This window comes from Bison bison, unplaced genomic scaffold, assembly GCF_000754665.1.
Source record: "Bison bison bison isolate TAMUID 2011002044 unplaced genomic scaffold, Bison_UMD1.0 scf7180017864225, whole genome shotgun sequence".
Classification (NCBI taxonomy): Eukaryota; Metazoa; Chordata; class Mammalia; order Artiodactyla; family Bovidae; genus Bison; species Bison bison.
Window position 1 is genome coordinate 920,788 of NW_011494797.1, and position 6,319 is coordinate 927,106.

Consider the following 6,319-nt stretch of genomic DNA (forward strand, 5'->3'; position numbering starts at 1 on the left):
AGGAGGAGAAGGGGATGACAGAGGATAAGATGGTTGGATGGCATCACCGACTCAATGGAGATGAATTTGAGTAAACTCCAGGAGCTGGTGATGGACAGGGAGGCCTGGTGTGCTATAGTCCATGGGGTCGCAAAGAGTTGGACACAACTGAGTGACTGAAATGAACTGAACTGAACTGAGGAATTGAAATAAGAAAGAAGCTTAGAGATTAAGGAGAACCATGGGGCAAGAAGAAACTGCAGGGAGGGGAAGAGGGCAAATCATGATGGGGGTGGGAGCCTTTGAGTCCCTGCTAAGTTTTGGAACTTTATCCTACAAGGAACTGGAATCCATCCTGATAATTCAGTTTTAAGCATAGACATGAGATGGTCGAACTTGTCTCCTAAGCAATAACTCTGATCATGAAGATGAACCACTGGAGGGCAGCAGGAGTGGCTATAGGAGATCCATGCAGCGGCCCCAGTTCAGGCAACAGATCATAGTGAGTGGAACGTGGGCATTGGTGGAAAGTAGGTAAAAGCAAACAGTTTTGAGAAAGCTAAGAAATTGAAATCAACAGGACTTGGTGATGGACTGACCAAGGCATGAGAGGAGAAAAGTGCTGAGGATGACTCCCGGGTTTCCAGCATGAGACACTGGAGAGTATGAGTGCCATGTCCTGAGCTGTAGAACCCTGGGAAGTGGGTTCGGAGAGTGAGATCCTGAGATCAGTTTTGGATGCACTGGATTTAAAGTGCCCATGTGTCTTCCATGTCGAGTTGGCACTTATTAATAGATACATATGCGAGTTGCCTCTGCATCCCGGTGCTGCGTCGCTGCGGATCCCTTGCTAGTCCTTCAGCCAAGATGCCCGAGGAGACCCAGGCCCAGGACCAGCCGATGGAAGAGGAGGAAGTGGAGACTTTCACCTTCTAGGCGGAAATTGCCCAGTTGATGTCACTGATCATCAACACTTTCTACTCGAATAAGGAGATTTTTTTGAGGGAGCTGATTTCAAACTCGTCTGACGCCCTGGACAAGATCAGGTATGAGAGCTTGACCGATCCCAGTAAGTTAGATTCTGGGAAAGAGCTGCACATTAATCTCATACCGAACAAGCAAGATTGAACCCTTACCATCGTGGACACCGGCATTGGGATGACCAAGGCCGATTTGATTAATAACCTGGGCACCATCGCCAAGTCCGGGACCAAAGCGTTCATGGAGGCTTTGCAGGCTGGCGCTGATATCTCCATGATTGGCCAGTTTGGTGTCAGGTTTTATTCAGCCTATTTGGTGGCTGAGAAAGTGACCGTCATCACCAAACATAACGATGATGAGCAGTATGCCTGGGAGTGTTCTGCAGGAGGGTCCTTCACAGTGAGGACTGACACAGGAGAACCAATGGGACGTGGAACAAAGGTTATTCTGCATCTGAAAGAAGACCAGACTGAGTACCTGGAGGAGCGGAGAATAAAGGAGATTGTGAAGAAGCATTCTCAGTTCATTGGTTATCCCATCACTCTTTTTGTGGAAAAGGAACGTGATAAAGAAGTTAGTGATGATGAAGCAGAAGAGAAGGAAGACAAAGAGGAAGAGAAGGAGAAAGAAGAAAAGGAGTCTGATGACAAGCCCGAGATAGAAGATGTTGGCTCAGATGAAGAGGAGGAAGAGAAGAAGGACGGGGACAAGAAGAAGAAATAGAAGATCAAGGAGAAGTACATCGATCAAGAAGAGCTGAACAAGACAAAGCCTATCTGGACCAGAAACCCTGATGACATCACTAACGAGGAGTATGGAGAGTTCTACAAGAGCCTGACCAACGATTGGGAGGATCACTTGGCGGTCAAGCATTTTTCAGTTGAAGGACAGTTGGAATTCAGAGCCCTTCTTTTTGTCCCAAGACGAGCTCCTTTTGACCTGTTCGAAAACAGGAAGAAGAAGAACAACATTAAGTTGTATGTTTGCAGAGTATTCATCATGGATAACTGTGAGGAGCTAATCCCTGAATACCTGAATTTCATTAGAGGTGTGGTGGATTCTGAGGATCTCCCTCTGAACATTTCCCGTGAGATGTTGCAACAAAGCAAAATTTTGAAAGTTATCAGGAAGAATTTGGTCAAAAAGTGCTTGGAACTCTTCACTGAACTGGCAGAAGATAAGGAGAACTACAAGAAGTTTTATGAGCAGTTCTCTAAAAATATTAAGCTTGGAATACATGAAGATTCTCAAAATCGGAAGAAGCTTTCAGAGCTCTTGAGGTACCATACTTCTGCTTCTGGTGATGAGATGGTTTCTCTCAAGGACTATTGCACAAGAATGAAGGAAAACCAGAAACACATCTATTACATCACAGGTGAGACCAAGGACCAGGTGGCCAACTCGGCCTTTGTGGAGCGCCTCCGGAAGCATGGCTTGGAAGTGATCTACATGATCGAGCCCATTGTTGAGTACTGTGTGCAGCAGCTGAAGGAGTTTGAGGGGAAGACCTTAGTGTCAGTCACCAAAGAGGGCCTGGAACTTCCAGAAGATGAGGAAGAGAAAAAGAAACAAGAAGAGAAAAAGACAAAGTTTGAAAACCTCTGCAAAATCATGAAGGATATTTTGGAGAAGAAAGTTGAAAAGGTGGTTGTGTCAAACCGGTTGGTGACATCCCCATGCTGCATTGTCACGAGCACATACTGCTGGACAGCAAACATGGAACGGATCATGAAGGCTCAAGCCCTGAGAGACAACTCCAAGATGGGTTACATGGCTGCCAAGAAGCACCTGGAGATCAACCCTGACCATTCCATCATTGAGACCTTGAGGCAAAAGGCAGAGGCTGACAAGAATGACAAGTCTGTGAAGGATCTGGTCATCCTGCTGTACGATACAGCTCTCCTGTCTTCTGGCTTCAGTCTGGAGGATCCCCAGACACATGCCAACACAATCTACAGGATGATCAAACTTGGTCTCGGTATTGACGAGGATGACCCCACTGCTGATGACAGCAGCGCCGAGGTCACTGAGGAAATGCCACCCCTGGAAGGAGACGACGACACGTCCCGCATGGAGGAAGTGGACTGAGTGCTGCCGAGGGTCGCTCGGCTGTGTTCAGCGCTCTGTCTCCATTCCCTCCAATGTGTTTTCAAGTATATCTTTATTTTTGTTAACATTTAAAAATCTGTATGGCATGACAACTGCATAAGGGGAGGATAAGATTTCTTTATACTAAGTGTGATACTGTGATACTTTTAGCACTAAAGCAGAGCTAGTTGTTTTTTCCTAGTTTCATGTTGGCTTATTTTAACAGATGGAAGTAGTTGCTGTTTGTTGTAAGCTGTGTATGTAACCTCTGTTAACTTTGTGGTCTGAAGTGTTTAGCTATCAAGCGGATTCTTTAGTAGACCAAAATTTTCTGTCACTGAAATGTTCTGAAGTATATACCTTGATGTTTAAAAGAAACACTTGTCACAGCAAGTTTTCATCTTCTGGGATATACTTTTTAAAGCTTCCATCCCCTGTAGTTATGACTGCATGTGCCAGGCCTCTAGAAGTTAGTGTCTTAAGCTGAACCAACTTGATTGGAGTCATTGTCCATACATAGGGCTTGTTTTCCAGAGAAAGATATTGTTTAGAGTAGCAAAATTATAAGTCTGCCCAGGCATGTTGTAAAGCGGCTGGAAAGGTAACTTGGAGCAAGTTTTGTGAATGGAAATGTAGTGCTCAAGTCACATTCTGCTTCAAAAAGTTGTAACAAATACAGATGAATTAAAAGAAAAAAAAAATAGATACATATGCTCTGGCACATGACTGTGGCATGGAAGACCCAGTTGGGGCACACAACAATTTTTAGTGGTGTGCTACTAAGTCTGCCTTAGTTAGTTAATGGTTAGGTTTGACTTATGCCTTAGGTTAATGGTTAGATTTGACTGGTTTGTGGCACATGACAGTAGCATGGAAGACCCAGTTGGGGCACACAACAATTTTTAGTGGTGTGCTACTAAGTCTGCCTGGCTGAATGACTTTTCTGCAGTAACACTTGGTTTCTCAGGTTCTGATGCAGAGATGGTTAATGGTTAGGTTAATGTAGTTGTTGTTCAGTCACTCAGTCATGTCTGACTCTTTGCAACCCCATGGCCTGCAGCATGCCAGGCTTCCTTCTCCTTCACTATCTCCCAGAGCTTGCTCAAACTCATGTCCATTGAGTCGGTGATGCCATCCAACCATCTCATCCTCTGTTGTCTCCTTCTCCTCCTGCCTTCAATCTTTCCCAGAATCAGGGTCTTTTCTAATGAGTCAGTTCTTTGAATCAGGTGGCCAAAGTATTGGAGTTTCAGCTTCAGCACCAGTCCTTCCAATGAATATTCAGGATTGATTTCCTTTAGGATTGACTGGTTTGATCTTGCAATCCAAGGGACTTCCAGGAGTCTTCTCCAGCACCACAGTTCAAAAGCATCAATTCTTTGGTGCTCAGCTTTCCTTATGGTCCAACTTTCATATCCATACATGAAGGAAGTGAAAGTGTTAGCCACTCAGTCATGTCCAACTCTTTGCAACCTCATGGACTGTAGCCTGTCAGGCTCCTCTGTCCATGGAATTCTCCAGGCAAGAATACTGGACTGGTTTGCCATGCCCTTCTCCAGGGGGTCTTCCCAACTCAAGTATTGAACTCTGGTCTCCTGCATTGCAGGAAGCCACTAGGGAAGTCCATAGGAAAAACCATAGCTTTGACTAGACAGACTTTGGCAAAGTAATGTTTCTGCTTTTTAATGTGCTGTCTAGGTTTATCATAGCTTTTCTTCCAAGGAGCAAGTGTCTTTTAATTTCATGGCTGCAGTCACCATGTACAGTGATTTTGGAGCCCAAGAAAATAAAGTCTGTCAACTGTTTCCATTGTTTTCCTATCTACTTGCCATGAAGTGATGGGACTGGATGCCATGATCTTTTTTTTTTTTTTTTTTAAATGTTGAGTTTTAAGCCAGTTTTTCACTCTCCTCTTTCACTTTCATCAAGAGGCTCTTTAGTTCCTCTTCACTTTCTGCCATAATGGTGATATCATCTGCATATCTGATGTTATTGATATTTCTCTCCCAGCAATCTTGATTCCAGCTTGTGCTTCATCCATAATTTAGGGTGAAGAGTAAGTCAGCTGTCTCTGGACAGAGAGAAAAGCAAGGGGATTTTGGGTATATGCAATATCATACTGGAAAATGGAATTTAGAGTGGATAGGGAGGGACGAGAAGACAAAAAGGAAAGTGGAGAGGGAACAGGGAAAGCCAGTGAGCTGAGGATCTGGTGGTCCCATAAGACTAATGTAGCATCAGGTGACAAATAGTGGTAACAAACATAATAAGATGATGTTTACAGGTTCCAGGGCTTAGAACCTGTTACCTTTGGGGGCATTATTCAGCCTACTAGAGTACTTCCACAAGGAATTAGGAAGAATGGGAAGCTGTGGTCACAGAGTTGGTTATTTACATGTTTTCATGACTTCACCTCCAGAATTAAAGAGTTGTCATTTTTGGAAGCAATGCAGGTTCAGGTGATGGGAAAGGCAAGAACAGGACCATGAGGGTGGTGGCTAAGCTAGAGAAAAGGAGGGATTTATTGGAGATGAGGTTGAGGAGATTGGAGCCTGGATACCAGATGGATGTTCACACAGACCTTGAAGTCACTTTGGACGATGGCTGGAAAAGCAGTGGTCAGTTTCCAGGTCCACAGAGAATTAGGAAATGCAATTGTAAGTCAGAAAAGTATAGAACAAGAGGAGATATTGGAGTGTGGAATAAAACTCAAGGAGCACAAGAGAAATTGTCTGGAAGCTATTTCCAACATACATCATTCTCTTCAATCCCCTATTTCACACTTATTCTCTTGTGATTTTGCAAATGATCACATTTTGGGCAGAAACATTAGAAGCTACATAATTAGTATGCCTTGACATTTATTTGCCACAGTTAATCTTTGTATAAACTTTGTTTTATAGCACACACTTTTGATATTGGTTTATTTTGTCTTTCTTTGAATGATCTCATAAATTGGTTGGTATCAACATGGATTGCTTTTATAGAAGTATTCTTTTGAAAAGATTTTTTGTTCTCCCCATTGCAAATGACACCAGCCATGGAATCTTGGGCACAAAGAAGCATTGCTTAGTTCCCTTCACTTGAATCATGTGCTTTTCATCAGGCATATTTCTCTTCTTGGGGCAGTTATGGGAGGGTTCAAATTTAATGTGGAAAACAGTCGACTCATTTGTACCTCAAGCCCAGTTCTGTCAGTTTCCCTCTCCACCCACCCACACGCGACCACCATCTCTTTCTCCTTTGGGCTAATCCGGGCTCACAGTACCTG

At 43.9% G+C, this 6,319-nt stretch overlaps 1 pseudogene across 1 annotated transcript; it reads left to right on the forward strand.

The window, feature by feature from the left end:
• Positions 1-789: 789 nt before the first annotated feature.
• On the forward strand, positions 790-3,749 carry LOC104992861 (annotated as a pseudogene). Its single transcript, XR_825750.1, has one exon. The product of XR_825750.1 is annotated as a heat shock protein HSP 90-alpha pseudogene (transcript).
• The last annotated feature ends 2,570 nt before the right edge of the window (positions 3,750-6,319 follow it).